General features: G+C 53.0%; 1 long non-coding RNA gene across 1 annotated transcript; it reads left to right on the forward strand.

The window, feature by feature from the left end:
- Positions 1 to 227: 227 nt before the first annotated feature.
- On the forward strand, positions 228 to 1,787 carry LOC122390814. The gene is made up of 3 exons (XR_006258225.1): positions 228 to 467; positions 1,136 to 1,278; positions 1,571 to 1,787. It is a non-coding gene; the product is annotated as an uncharacterized LOC122390814 (long non-coding RNA).
- The last annotated feature ends 13,592 nt before the right edge of the window (positions 1,788 to 15,379 follow it).

Below are 15,379 nucleotides of genomic sequence, written 5' to 3' on the forward strand. Positions count from 1 at the left end.
CATTCATGTTATCATGTTAATTCATTCATGTTATCACATTCATTCATGTTTATATGGCATATCATATAGAACCACTGTTACACCAAGGCTTACGGTGTCTATAAAACCATGCAAATTCATAGCTGTTTCGTTTTTTTTCCATATATTTACATGTATTCCTGCCGACTGATCCTGTCTGTATGTGTGTCTGTGTGTTTTCCAGACTGTCCTGATCTCACGACCGGCAGCCTGGAGCCCCTCACCAGGTCCACTAAGCTGCTCAGTCTCACCCTGTCCGGCGGCGTCCCTGACACCGTGAGCCTGGAGCCCCTCACCAGGTGCCCTAAGCTGTGGGAGCTCACCCTGTCCGTCGGTGTCCCTGACACCGTGCTGGACAGTCTCAGCGGCTGGCCCGGGCTGAAGGTCCTTAAACTGGGGGACCGTCAGCGGCCGGCAGAGACGGCCTTCACAGCAGCAGCGGTCACCAGGTCAGTCAGCAGACACTGGCGAGGCGGGTCCTGTCAAACACTGACATTGACACACTGACACTGACACTGATACACTGACACACTGACACTGACACATTGAAGCTGACACACTGACACTGACACACTGACACTGACACACTGACACTGACACACTGACACTGACACACTGACACTGACACACTGACACACTGACACTGACACACTGACACTGACACACTGACACTGACACACTGACACTGACACACTGACACTGACACACTGATACTGACACACTGACACTGATTCACTGACTGACACGAGCTCTGACACAATGACTGCACTCTGACACAGGCACACTGACACACTGACATTGACACACTGACACCGACACACTGACATTGACACACTGACATTGACACACTGACACTGACATACTGACACTGACACACTGACACAATGACACTGACACAATGGCACTGACACAATGACACTGACACAATGACACTGACACAATGACACTGACACATTGACACTAACACAGTGACACTGACACATTGACACTGACAAATTGCCACTGACACCAACACACAGACACTGAACTACTGACACACTGACACTGACTCGTACGTCCGGCCGGCTGGTGCCGCTTTGTTTGTGTGTGACGGCTCTGCTGCTCTGCTCTGTTACAGACTGGTGAAGTCGTGTCGGAAGCTGGACCGTCTGTACCTTCACTGCACGGCAGACACCGGCCGGACCGTGCTGACCGCCCTGAAGGAGGCGGACCTGCAGTACAGTGATGGCCGGCCCCGTACCATCGGTCTCAATGTCCCCGGTAGGTGAGAGGGCGCCGCGCGCCGCGCCTCTGACCAGTCAGTCCCTCTCACAACAGACGCTGCACGGCGCCACCGGCCTCTCAGACACACACTCGACCACCGCCGCAGGCCACGTCACGGACGGTGACATGACGCGTCACGGCCACCACGGCCGACGGTGACGTCACGTCAGCCGTCTGTCCTGTGTGTGACGTCACTGGCCGGCGGTGTGTGGACATGGCTGTACCGCTGTCTGTGTGTGTGTCTGTGTGTGAGGTGTCCACCTCAGACGTGTCTCTGCTCTGTCCACAGTGGAGCTGTACCGTCAGCTGTTGAGCCAGGAAGGCGGTCGGGTCATAGTGTGTCATTGGTGGTGCAATTGATGCGCTGCACTACCAGTACCGACCGTGCATGCAGTGATGAGCTGACTGCAGAGAGGCCGAGCCAGTCGGCCGGGGCCGCCAGCTGACTGCTGCCGTGTGTGCTGCACCAGCCGGCACTGAGAGCGGCGCCGGTCAGCCGGCACACGGCCCCGGTGTCCGCTCTAGTGTAGTGATGTAGTTGTAGTAGTAGTAGTGTAGATGTAGTAGTAGCACACGGATGTGATGTAGTGGGTAATTACCGGGCGGGTATTGTGGGTAATTGACTGGACGGATATGATCTAGTGGGTAATTACCGGGCGGGTATTGTGGGTAGTTGGACGGTGAAAAGTGATGTGACTGAGTGTAGAAATTGATCGTGACATTGCGATATTTTGAATAAAAAAAAACACATCTTAGCTTAGCTGTATAAATGCGGGCCCTCCCGGACCGTCCGACTCGGTTCACCGCGCCTGGTCCACCCGGCGCGGCCTCAGTCACGTGACCGCCTCCCGGTGGAGTCGGACGGCTCGGTCACGTGACCGCCGTGCCGGGTCGGGCGGCTCGGTCACGTGACCGCCGTGCCGGCTCGGCTCGGCGGGCAGTCGGACGGGGACGCTGTCTCACCGGGCACCGAGGTGCACAGTAGTGATGTCAATTACAGAAAATCAGAATACCGATACCTAACCAAATACCAACCGAAAATCCCGAGAAAATACCGAAACCAAACCAACTTGGGAAAATGAGGGAAATACCAACTTTTTACCTATTTCTTAGCCTCTTATACCTACATTACTGAGGGTTTATAATACCAACAAAATACCAATCACATTACGATTGAAATACCAAGTACCAAGTTGGTATCGGTTTGGTATCGGTATACCAAAACGTTGGTATCCGATTGACATCTCTAGTGCACAGCGCGCCATGTTGCGTGCTCTGGATGCGTGTTGTGACACTCACACGGACAGGTATATATCAATATAGGGGAAGGTGGGGTAAGACGGACCAGCTAAGGTTTGAGGCCGCATATCTTGCTACACTGCTCTCGTAATTGGCTCTCGGGATGGCTGGTGGTCCGTCTTGCCCCGCTGGGCCGTCTTACCCCACCTTCCCCTACTACTGGATAGGCCGTCCGAGCTGTATAGGCGGTGTCAGTTGAGACGCCGACTCACAGCCGCGCCCGCCCGGCCGCTCCGGCAAGCGGGTGTCTGTTCTACTCTCTGTCTACTATACATACACGGGAGGAGTTGCTTGAGCTGTATCATATATGTAGCCTTCAATACACCAATGAGCAGTGTGCCGAGTGTTTGTCCGACTGCACCGTCCGCCCCGCCCCGCTGTGAACCGTCATTTTCCGCCCCGCTCCGCTGTGGACCGTCATTTTCCGCCCCGCTCCGCGCGGTCACAGACAGTCCGCCCCGGCGGAGCGGAGCGGCAGTCTCCGTACACCGTCTCCGTACCCGTCATATACGGACCGTACAGCAGCCGTACACACTGTAGACATTGCAGTGACACACACATGGACATACACGGACAGATCCACATCGACACGGGAGACACCTCGTCACGGAGACACGGAGACACCTCGACACGGACAGACACGGACATACACGGAGACACCTCGACACGGACACACACGGTGCCCGGCTTCTGCCCGGCCATATCCACTCGAGCTACAGCGAAACAGGTGATGAGTGAAAGTCAGAACTACTGGACTGATGTGGGATTATAATCAGCACCAAGTCCCCCCGTCCCGGCCATACAGCGGCGCGGCGCGGCTGCAGAGCTGTCTGCCGACCGGTGCGGTGCCGCCGGCCGTGGCCGCTCGTCTGTCGGCGGCCCGGACTGCAGCCGGTTGCCGAGCTGCCGGTCCCGGCGACTCGCTGCCGGCTGGGCTGACCGCCGTCAGTCACCTGAGCGGTGCTGGCCGGCCCGAGCCGGGGCTGCGGCGCGCCGCGGCACCTCAGCGACGCACCCTCTGGGACACTGAGCGGCGCGCACCGGTGGGACGGTCTCTGCCGACTGTCCCCACCCCATGAGTGGGACTGGTGGGACTGTCTCTGCCGACTGTCCCTACCCCATGAGTGGGACCGGTGGGACTGTCTCTGCCGACTGTCCCTACCCCATGAGTGGGACCGGTGGGACTGTCTCTGCCGACTGTCCCTACCCCATGAGTGGGACCGGTGGGACTGTCTCTGTCGACTGTCCCTACCCCATGAGTGGGACCGGTGGGACTGTCTCTGCCGACTGTCCCCACCCCATGAGTGGGACCGGTGGGACTGTCTCTGCCGACTGTCCCTACCCTATATGTGGGACCGGTGGGACTGTCTCTGCCGACTGTCCCTACCCCATGAGTGGGACCGGTGGGACTGTCTCTGCCGACTGTCCCTACCCCATGAGTGGGACCGGTGGGACTGTCTCTGCCGACTGTCCCTACCCCAGGAGTGGGACCGGTGGGACTGTCTCTGCCGACTGTCCCTACCCTATATGTGGGACCGGTGGGACTGTCTCTGCCGACTGTCCCTACCCCATGAGTGGGACCGGTGGGACTGTCTCTGCCGACTGTCCCTACCCCAGGAGTGGGACCGGTGGGACTGTCTCTGCCGACTGTCCCTACCCTATATGTGGGACCGGTGGGACTGTCTCTGCCGACTGTCCCTACCCCATGAGTGGGACCGGTGGGACTGTCTCTGCCGACTGTCCCTACCCCATGAGTGGGACCGGTGGGACTGTCCCTGCCGACTGTCCCTATCCCATGAGTGGGACCGGTGGGACTGTCTCTGCCGACTGTCCCTACCCCATGAGTGGGACCGGTGGGACTGTCTCTGCCGACTGTCCCTACCCCAGGAGTGGGACCGGTGGGACTGTCTCTGCCGACTGTCCCTACCCCAGGAGTGGGACCGGTGGGACTGTCTCTGCCGACTGTCCCTACCCCATGAGTGGGACCGGTGGGACTGTCTCTGCCGACTGTCCCTACCCCATGAGTGGGACCGGTGGGACTGTCTCTGCCGACTGTCCCTACCCCATGAGTGGGACCAGTGGGACTGTCTCTGTCGACTGTCCCTACCCTATATGTGGTGGTCCGTTTCTGCGGCGGCCGCTGAGCCCCCAACCCTGTCCTTCTCCTCTCCCCAGTCCGCTGTGCAGGGTCGCTCGAGGTCACGTGGTCAACTGGATGTCTTCTCCAATGCACCTTGTATTCATCGATCGACCTTACACACCACCGTGCAGTCACATGACTACGACCCGACTCCCCTCCGTGCCGTCCGACGCGCCGGCATGGCCCCACAACTGGGACAAACGGCCGCCGGGGACGCTCCTATGTCCGATGTTCGTCTCCGTCCACACCGGAGAGGACAGAGCAGGCGGCGGCCGGCCGACGCTGCCCGCGGCGCCGAGGTGACAGCCTCAGACCTCGCTGCTCCCAGTACGCTACACTGCACAGTGGGGATTTTTCCGATCTAGCGCGTCTTAATCCAAAAATCTTTTTTTGGATTTTTGTTTATTTTTTGTGTCAGTGGGGCTAAGAAATGCCTGAATTTTTCATATATGGCATTGTTTTATCTGTATGTCCACAGCAAGACTAGGAAAAATGCGCCCAAAGTTCACACTCATGCGTGATTACTCAATGGGCTCAGTAAGGCCCGAAAGTATAGCTCAATTTCATTGTCCAGTCCTGTTGGTTTTATTCTTCCGAAGTCTTTAAGTTGCATATCTTCTGAAAGGTACCTTTATTAGGAATGGAATGGCAAACAGAAAGTATGCCACAACCTTACTAAGGTCACAAAAATGCCATTTACAAAAAAAAAGTACAGAAACCGTATTGAAGGAATGGTATTCTAACTAAATGTAGGAAATCAACAATGTTTTCCACACTTTTCCACTCCTTAACATATCCTATCGAATTCGCCACTTTCTCCTGCACAAGACAACGCCTAGTTTGGTTGCAGAGACTTGCCTGAACACGGAATATTCACATTAGAGTATCTTAACCCTCGCCCGTAAACGGCGATCTGCCACCTTCGCCCATGAAGGGGGGGGGGGGGTGGTGCGACCCCCCCCCTTGGCGTTTGAAAACGGAGCGTCGTAGAGCTTAGCGGAAATCACCAACGGATTGCTCTCGCCGAGATCTCGCGATTGGTGATATATTTTTTGGTCCTAGGTCAACATTTGACCTACTTATGACCGGTCAAAGGTCAAATTTTCCGAAAAAATCAAACTTTTTCAACTTTCCGCGGCGATTGCGGCAAAAAAGTGGGAGATATCGACTTGAAACCTTCACTATCGTGTTCCTTGATCAATTCTCTATCGTTTGGTATGTATTTCGTTTCCCTAGCTCTAAAAATGGCGCGTTGGGAGCGCCGGAAGTCGGCAAGGTCACAGTCGGCGGCATAAATTCGAAAAATCAAAAATTTAATTTTTGAAATCTGATTGTATTTTTGGATTTGGGAGGTCCATTTGCTCCCTATAGAAGCTAATATTGCTGCATATTTTCATTGAGGTGACAAGAATTAGCAAAATAGTGGTTCGGGCGCTTTTCAAAAATAGTACCGGACGCTGTTCCTCTTGTGACGTCATAGCTCCGTGACCTGACCTGACCCGGTCAAGTTTCTTATACCATATGATAGCCAATACTTGCCCCAACATGCATGGGAAGTTTCATCACGATCCATCAACCGATGTCCGTACCACCGGCAGGAAACCTCGGGCGTTGGCACTCAGTTTGTGAAAATCCGGCCGGAGGCTGTTCCCTTTGTGACGTCATAACTCCGTGACCTGACATGACCCGGTCAATTTTTTTTTATCAAAAGATGCGCAAGGTTTGCCCCATAAGGTACCTAAAATTTGGTGGCGCTGCGCGCCGCCGTTTTTGCACTATTTCCGAAAAACCTCAGGGGGGGGGGGGTTGCACCAACCCCCCCCCCCTACATGGGCGAGGGTTAATACCCCACTCTAAGAGCGCTAGTGCAAACAGCACGATCTAGTTATGTTCCGAATATAGGCGAATAATTTTACTTCGTGATTTATTGACAAGCGTAAATTATACATACTGTAACCGTAACCTTATTAACCCCCGCCCTTGTGGGGAGGGGGAGGGGGAAGGGGTCGGATAAAACCCCATGGTTTTTCCGCAAATTACTCGCGCAAAAAGCGGCCGATCGCGCCGAAACTTTCGGTACCCTCGAGATCATCAATTTTACATCTAACCTAAAAATTTCATGACTCTGACCCAGCTGACCTTTGACCTGTGGCATATTTCTCGAGACCATGTTTGGCCGGAATCGCGATTCGGCGTATGCCAGCTCACATTATCCGCGGTTTCCAGTCTTTTTGTGGTTTTAAACGTTCAAACATGTGAAATGATGTTGGTGCCATGCATTATGGTGGGTGTGAAGGTCACGTGAAGGTCAAATCAAGGTCCTTGACCTTTGATGACCTGGGTTCACATTTTCGAGTTTTACTTGTTTCTAGGGTAGTTTTTGGTGCTGATGTTGAATTAAGCAACCATTTGAATATTTAAGAAGTAGTTCTGGTGCCTTCGTACCATGTTACGATGCTGTCAGTAATAGGTGACACCTACTATGGATGGCCGGCAGGACGCCTACTGGTTGATCTGACCTGACCTGACCCGACCTGGCCTAAATGCATACAGACATCGTCTGTGATCAAAACTAACATGAAATTCGTGATCAGCACCCCAAATACCCCGTAAGACCCTAACTTAACGAAGTTTTAAGAGGTCTCGATTTCCCAACTTTAGTTGGGTCATTAAACGGACTTGGAAAGTCAACTAATGACCTTGTACTTTAAAATTTGATATATTCGGCCTCATCTCGTCATAGACAGCACGCTTGATTTTTCCGCAAAGCTCTAGCTCGATCAGGGGCCAAACGGCTGAGTCGGGGGTCAAATTGAACCCCCTATACTATGTTGATTATGCACATTTACAGGTAACATTCTCACCAGAACACACCAGCCAACATCTGTGCACAATCTGGCTACAATACTACCTATGGTTTGCCCTCTACGAATAAAGACGTGCTACATCGGAAAAATCCCCACTGTGCACTGGTCAGGCCGGGCCGGCGGCGGCGTGCCATCGGCCGCCGGCCAGCCGGCCTCCCCGTACTGACCACTCACTCACATACAACACACACCCCTGTTTATCGAGAAACATACACAACATACGCTCTGAACTATGTAATCAGCAGTCACGAACGAATAACGATGGTCTTCCATAGCTCAATAGTCTCAAATGTCCCGCCCGCCCCCCTGATCATCCACCGGTGCCGTCCCAGTGGTCGGTCGGGGCTCGGCCGGTGGTCGGTCGGCAGACAGACCGACCGGTCACCGCCAGGTCACGGCCGGCCCACTGACAAGCACGCCGTGCCGCCGCCGGGGCCGTGGCCGTGCTCCGGCCGTGCCCTGACCGGGCTCACCGGCTCTGACACACCGGCCTCAGAGATCTGACACCAACTACCGGCTGGACGAGCCGCCGAGCGGCCTGCCGACCGACCGCTCCCGTATGGCAGCGGGCCGCCGCCAGCTGCACCACCAGACACCGACAACAAGCACCGACACACTGTCACAGCACATCCAGCAGCCGGCTTGTCTCGCTGTCAACCACGGGCACTCGCCTGTCCATCAGCGCACTCACAAAATCAACCGGTCACCCTCGCCTGTCCATCAACGCACTCACAAAACCAACTAATCACCCTCGCCTGCCCATCAACGCACTCACAAAATCAACTAATCACCCTCGCCTGCCCATCAACGCACTCACAAAATCAACTAATCACCCTCGCCTGTCCATAAATGCACTCACAAAATCAACTAATCACCCTCACCTGTCCATCAACGCACTTACAAAATCAACCGGTCACCTCTCGTCAAATATACACAAAATAATAGGTACCGAGCTCACAACCATTCCCGTATTTACCGGAAAATCCCACCACAGCAGTCACCGCCGTTGCCGTCGTGTGGCCTTTCCGTTGCCGTGCGGGACGATTGTCAGCCCCCGTCGCTGCTGTGGCCAGCGGGCGGCTCCAGCACAGCGGCGAGCGTTACTGGCTGCAGCCGGTGTGTCCGTGCCCACAGCCGGGTGCAGCTGTTGGAGGCCGTGTTGGAGGCCAGTGTGACGTCACACCGTCGTGCCGTCCCAGTCTGTGTCAGTGTCCGAGTGACAGTGGTCTATATATATATATATATATATATATATATATATATATATATATATATATATATATATACAGTGTCAGCTGTGTCCAGCTGCTGGTGCTCCGACTGTCAGCTGAACTGACACACTGACACCGCAGCCCCTGACAGTGTCAGACCGGTCCCCGGTCAGTGTCAGCTGCCGGCACGGAGAGCGGTCCGTTGACACTCCCAGCTGCAGCCCCCTCCCCGTGGCTGGTGCCGCTGCAGTCTTATTGTGCCGGTGGTCAGCTCCGTCAGAATCCACCACAAACAGCTGCCGCCACTCCTCTGCCGCCGCTCCGACACTCTATTCCGGCAGCCGGGCACCAAACAGCTGCAGTGGCTAGCAGTGCATTCACTCCACATGGACACACCGCTCGGAACGTCTCGCCAGACGGACCCGTCTCGGCCGGAGGGGGCGGTGAGGGGGACGCGGCCGATCGGACAGGCGGCCACAGCGAGACGCGCCACGGCCGGCCCGGCCCGGCCGAGGGACTCAGCCCGCCGGAAACGGAACACACCGTGCACGGCTGGACGATAGCCAGACGCTGCACTGGTCAGGCCGGGCCGGCGGCGGCGTGCCATCGGCCTCCCCGTACGTACCACTCACTCACATACAACAGGCTTAGCGAGCGGTAGGTGGACTCACCGGCTACGTCTGATCGCAGTTGACATGACCACTGCATTGCCTGTGGCATAACGATACACAGCGCAGTTGTGGTATGATACTGCAATTTGAAGGACGTCTATGCAGTGTTATAATCGATTTGCTGTAATGTGGATGGGTGCCAAGAACAATCAAAATGCAGCCTCTAAAGATAGGTCTTTCCTTATAAGAGTCATATGAATAAATGACATCTGTGCAAGCATATCATGGGTGGAGAATAAGGGGTTTTGGGGGTGCTCGAGCACGCCCCTGAAATTAAAAGGTTACCACGTAATAATGCTCAAATGGTTGCTTGCATTTCATCTGAGACACAAGCTGCTTTGCGTTAGTCGCGAGGATAGTGATGCTGTAGAAAAGGGTGCTTATAATATGTGCTTTACTGCGCAATAATTTGACTCTGCCACTCGCCAGGTGCTGGAAAAGCACCCCCTGGTAGAATTCAGAATTCAGAATGTATTTCAAGCTCATCCAGATAAACATACACCGGCTTTTCATGTGCTTACGTCAGTTGTGGGATAAAAGGCATACACACACGATTCTAATGCGACATAAAACAATGCAAAAGGCAACTAACCCAATGAAAGAATGCTAAAAGGTACCACACACGAGCACGCTCACACCTGCATCTGCCGCGCCTGACCCATGTGTATCCGCAAAGCGTTTTTGAAAGCCGCGGTGCGTCCGTCCCGTACGGAGGGTGGTAGGGCATTATATGCTCGGGCCCCCCGGTAGATGAACATTCTCCTCCCTGACTCTGTTCTGATGCGTGGTAAAACAAGATGGTCGTCCTGCCTGGTCGATCTCTGCCTCACACTCATCGCCGTTCGAAAGTGACTCGCCAAGTCAGCCGGTTGTTCGTAGGTGAGGATGGCTTTCAGCAGACACAGTGTACGATACATCACGAGGTCCTCGGCAGGCAACCAGTTCAACTCGCTCAACACATCACGCACATGTTCCCGCTTTTTCCGCCCTGACACCACTCTTGCGCAAAAGTTTAACAGTTTCTGAATGCGCGTCACTGAGTGTGTAGTTGAGTTTCCGTATACAACAATGCAGTATCGAATCAGAGAAATAACCAAGCCACTCACGATCACTGGTAGCACACCTTCAGGTAAACGATGCCTCGCATGGCTCAAAGCTATAAGTAGCCCGGTGCACTTTGCAACCAGTTGGTTGACATGCGTTTCAAAAGATAAGTGTCGGTCCATAACCAGCCCCAAATTCTTTACTCGCTCAACCTCCTGCACAGTCACACCATTTACTTTAATGGAAATCTTGGGAAGACCCTGGAGCATATGACGTGTGCCAAAAACGATAAGTTGAGTTTATGTCAATTATGTCAATTTTCCACCTAGATGGTGCATATATTTTTATTGGTACTATGTCAATACTGAACAGCCGTATGCATTTCATGAACGCCAATTTATTTGTTAGTTAGATATTCTTCTTAACCCGCGCCCCACTGGGGTCTGTGTATAACACGCCCTACTGGGGGGGGGCTATTCATAGCCCCCCCCCTCCTAACTCCGAAACTACTGGGCCGATCGTCAAAATTCGAACGGCGTCTGATAGCCCCGGAAAAACTGTCGAGCAAAACCTAATTTCATTGACCTCGAGGTCACCGATGACGTCACAGGTCAGGTCAAAGTAAAAATTATTAGCATTTTGGCTTGTTCACATTTTGGGCTCTGGCCGCCGTCTTACAAGTCAGATTAGGCTCATTTTTGGTACACACACTCTTAAACAGATGCTCTAGATACCCTGAGGGTACTAAGCTTTTACTTTGATTTTCAGGTCAAGGTCAGGTCATCACAGGTCACGAAAATATTTTATCATGCGTCGGTCACGTGACACATGTTTTATGGTCCATTTAGGCCATAGATTTCGAATTTGATGTCGTCTGTGTCATTCGAGGTCATTTTGAGTCGAATTTAGCTTAGGTCAGGTCACTTTCAGGTCAAAAAAGGTCAAATTTTGAAGTTAAAATTTTTCAACAAAAAAGGTGTCTATTGGATGCAGTTTGAGCTCAGTAACACGATGGTGCCATTTATATTGGTGTACGATGTCAAATACGTACTGAAAAATTGATTTGAAAAATTAATAATTGTGAATTTTTTGCAATAATGCGTATAACTTGGCCATTTTTGAAGATATTTAGCTAAAACTTGCTAGAGTTAGTCATAATCATGCGTTCTGTCACATATATTCCGGTTTTTTCGAAAAGTCAAAAACTTTTTGAAAAAAAATATAAAAATACAAATTTTGAATATTATTATATCAAATTTTCAAAAATTTTCAAAATTTTGAAAATTCGAGATAGCAGTTTGATAGCGCCATCAATTCTGAGTCCTTTCATGCAAAGAAATTGGATCTAGCTTAAAAACTGAGCTCTTGGGAGCGATTGCCGTGGTTCAATGTTCTGCGTCGAAATCGGACGAACATGACGTCACTCTGACGTCATTTCCGGCCGACCTATGGTAGCTACGAAGTTTAAATTTTGACACAAGGTGTCAAATTGATGCAGCCAAAGGTACTGTAAGTTTGGCGTCGATCCGTCAAGCGGTTTGGAAGTTATTGCAGAAAAACAGGAGGGGGGGGGCTATAAATAGCCCCCCCCCCAGTGGGGCGCGGGTTAACGTCCTCGCAAAGAGCATAGCTATGAGTGTTCGCGAGAATCGTTTAGTTCACCCGTTCGATACGTTAATGTTCGTGCGTGCTCATGATCGTTCACTCGTTCTCGTACTCGTTCTCTTCCGTCCCCCGGAGGACCATAAAGTTATTGTTCATATAAGTAAAAGTCTATTGTTGAATGAAACGGAAGCGGTTAAAATGCACAAAATACGGGGGTCACAAATGCAGTTCACTAATCGTTCTCGTAGGGCCACGTCGGCCGCGTCGTACGTAAGGCCACGTCGGCCACGTCGTGCACCGGGCCGTCGCGCACCGGTGAAGTCCCGTCGAAGACTGTCGGGCCCCCGTCCCGTCTCAGCCCTCGTGGTAGCACAACACGTGGGCCTGAGAACCAGGACAGGAGCCAGATGACACATATGTGCCCGGCGCGGCGCGGCGGACGGACCGCCGCGCTCCGACCGCCGGCCGTCTTTGCGAAAATACCCAAAGCAAAGTATTTGATCGCTAACAATGAGAATATAAATAAATGATAATACATTCATTTACTTTTCTCCCCGGCTACCTATCATCAGCAAAAATGAATGATGCAAAAATTACTCTTTATTGTTGCAGTAAAAAGTAATTCTTACAAACAAAGTAGTGTGATTTTTCGAACAAAAACACGGATTGGTGTCTCAGAACTGGTAGGCAGACAACTGAACCAGTGACAACTGAACCAGGGACAACTGAACCAGTAAAACTGAACCAGGGACAACTGAACCAGTGACAACTGAACCAGCGACAACTGAACCAGTGACAACTGAACCAGTGACAACTGAACCAGCGACAACTGAACCAGTGATAACTGAACCAGTGACAACTGAACCAGTGACAACTGAGCCAGTGACAACTGAACCAGTGGACAACTGAACCAGTAGACAACTGAACCAGTGACAACTGAACCAGTGACAACTGAACCAGTGGACAACTGAACCAGTGGACAACTGAACCAGTGATGACTGAACCAGCAAACAACTGAACCAGTGACAACTGAACCAGTGACAACTGAACCAGTGACAACTGAACCAGTGACAACTGAACCAGTGGACAACTGAACCAGTGGACAACTGAACCAGTGGACAACTGAACCAGTGACGACTGAACCAGCGAACAACTGAACCAGTGGACAACTGAACCAGTGGACAACTGAGCCAGTGGACAGCTGAACCAGAAACAATTCTAATGTCGTACTGCGCTGTATAGGTACAAGGTAGCGCGTGGCTGTACGGACGGACTGTACCAATCTGCTGGTCTGCCAATTGATCTGTGTCAGTGTCCGTCCGAGAGCCGTACGATGGCTGACAGGGCTGACAGAGCCTGGTGGTCGCGAACTGACCGTTACGCCCACCTGGGACGCCCGAATAGTTAGCAACGTATAAATAATATTCACTTTGATGGCGTAACTCGGGACAGACAGGGCATGTAACGTGGGCATGGCAGAGTTCAGCCCGCTTGGGCCCCGAGGAATCTCCGGTATATAAATGGATTGACTGCTCGGACTTACATCGGGCTTGCGCCAAACGTCGCACAGCTAGGGCGTAACTACGGCTGTCCTGAGCTCGCCGAGCGCGCATACCTCCGGCAGAGCATTGGCTTTAGTCGGCGTTTTTTTTTTAGTCATACGCCGACTGCCCAAACGCTAGCTGGCTTTAGCCCAAGCGCTAGCCGACTTTCGCCCAACTAAAAATCTCGGGCAAGCCTCACTTCAGTCTGCTTGGGCCCGGAGTAAAATTGCTGGCTGGGCTACTGGTTCAGTTGTGACTGGTTTAATTGTCAATGGTTCAGATGTCTCTGGTTCAGTTGTCACTGGTTCAGTTGTCTACTGGTTCAGTTGTCTACTGGTTCAGTTGTCTACTGGTTCGAAGTTGTCCACTGGTTCAGTTGTCCACTGGTTCAGTTGTCACTGGTTCAGTTGTCACTGGTTCAGTTGTCACTGGTTCAGTTGTCTACTGGTTCAGTTGTCCACTGGTTCAGTTGTCCACTGGTTCAGTTGTCACTGGTTCAGTTGTCACTGGTTCAGTTGTCACTGGTGCAGTTGTCTACTGGTTCATTTGTCTACTGGTTCAGTTGTCCACTGGTTCAGTTGTCCACTGGTTCAGTTGTCACTGGTTCAGTTGTCCCTGGTTCAGTTGTCACTGGATCAGTTGACACTGGTTCAGTTGTCCCTGGTTCAGTTGTCCCTGGTCCAGTTGTCACTGGTTCAGTTGTCCCTGGTTCAGCTGTCACTGGTTCAGTTGTCACTGGTTCAGTTGTCACTGGTTCAGTTGTCCTGGTTCAGTTGTCACTGGTTCAGTTGTCATGGAACCCTCAGAACTATACGGACAGATAGGACGGAGGCCGCCACTGGTCCTGCGGCTTCGCTCGGCCGGCGCCGCGTCCACTGACCAGGAGGTGGAGCGTCCCGGCCAAGGCGGCCAGAAGACGGCGCAGGCCCAGGCAGCTGGCCAATCACCAGACGCCTCTGCGGCACGCGCGCCACGCACAGACCAATCAGCAGACGCTTCTGCGGCACGTGCGCCACGCACAGACCAATCAGCAGACGCTTCTGCGGCACGTGCGCCACGCACAGACCAATCAGCAGTCGCCTCTGCGGCACGCGCACCACGCACAGACCAATCAGCAGACGCTTCTGCGGCTCCCGCGTTACGCACGGACCATTCAGCAGCGCCTCCCGCGACTGGCTCCGGCCGGCCGCTGGAAAATGGCCGTAGAAAAGAGACACACCCGCCGACACCTTAGGGCTGGTCAGTGGCGTTCGGTGGCGTGGTGGCGGCACGGCACGGGGTGGGGCCGGGATGACATGTCGTGGACGAGATGGTCTCCGAAACACCCGGGAAATCTGACGACCCAGCCGTCCCCAGCCGGTACGTCCCCAGCCGGTACGTCCCCAGCCGTCCCCAGCCGGTACGTCCCCAGCCGGTACGTCCCCAGCCGTCCCCAGCCGGAACGTCCCCAGCCGGTACGTCCCACATTGATACATAGGTAGTTTGAACAGCTACTTCTTTGTTCGTTTGGAAATACCTTGTTTTGATATGCAAGGTGACATGATTCGGTGTAAAATGTCACGGTCCCTGCAATACACAGTATCACTTCGCTGTAAGTCTGACATAACGCTGTAGGTGTGTCAGATTCTTCTCAATGCCAGATCATTTTTCCTAAATCGAGCGGCCACGGGGCGGGGGTATGACCCCCTGGCTTATATATGACTTATATATGTCGTAG

The sequence above is a fragment of the Amphibalanus amphitrite genome, unplaced genomic scaffold, assembly GCF_019059575.1.
Source record: "Amphibalanus amphitrite isolate SeventyFive unplaced genomic scaffold, NRLGWU_Aamphi_draft 000410F_arrow, whole genome shotgun sequence".
NCBI lineage: Eukaryota > Metazoa > Arthropoda > Thecostraca > Balanomorpha > Balanidae > Amphibalanus > Amphibalanus amphitrite.